This window comes from Nomia melanderi, unplaced genomic scaffold (genome assembly GCF_051020985.1).
Source record: "Nomia melanderi isolate GNS246 unplaced genomic scaffold, iyNomMela1 scaffold0014, whole genome shotgun sequence".
Lineage (NCBI taxonomy): Eukaryota > Metazoa > Arthropoda > Insecta > Hymenoptera > Halictidae > Nomia > Nomia melanderi.
In genome coordinates, this window is record NW_027475130.1 from 5,076,781 (window position 1) to 5,077,735 (window position 955).

Consider the following 955-nt stretch of genomic DNA (forward strand, 5'->3'; position numbering starts at 1 on the left):
TAGCGCAATAAATCAAAGTGCACTGTCTGTAGGAGGCCCTGGTGCATGAATCTGTGCAGCGGGAACGATCACGGACCACCAGGGGCCGAGAAAATCATCGTCTCATGAGGCCAGACTGACAGGGTCAGAGAAAAATCCAATATATATCTGGTGATATCTAGGGTGCTATTAGAGATAGCGCAATAAATCAAAGTGCATTGTCTGCAGGAGGCCCTAGCGCATGAATCTGTGCAGCGGGATCGACCTCCGACCATCAGGGGCCGAGAACACCACCGTCTCATGGAGCCGGACACTCAGGGTCAGGGAAAAATCCAATATATATCTGGTGATATCTCGGGTGATATTACAGATAGCCCAATAAATCAAAGTGCATTGTCTGTAGGAGGCCCTGGCGCATGAATCTGTGCAGCGGGAACGACCTCGGACCACCAGGGGCCGAGAAAACCAGAGTCTCATGGGGCCGGACACTCAGGGTCAGGGGAAAATCCAATATATATCTCGTGATATCTCGGGTGCTATTAGAGATAGCGCAATAAACCAAAGTGAATTATCTGCAGGAGGCCCTGGCGCATGAATCTGTGCAGCGGGAACTACCTCGGACCACCAGGGGCCGAGAAAATTACAGATATACGGAATCCGTCACCCAAGATCATGTAAAAATCCAGCATATATATGGTGATATCTCGGGTGCTATTACAGATAGCGCAATAAACCAAAGTGAATTATCTGAAGGGGGCCCTGGCGCATGAATCTGTGCAGCGGGATCGACATCGGACCACGAGGGACCGAGAAAACCACCGTCTCATGGAGCCGGACACTCAGGGTCAGGGAAAAATCCAATATATATCTGGTGATATCTCGGGTGATATTACAGCTAGCGCAATAATGCAAAGTGCATTGTCTGTAGGAGGCCCTGGCGCATTAATCTGTGCAGCGGGATCGACTTCGGACCACC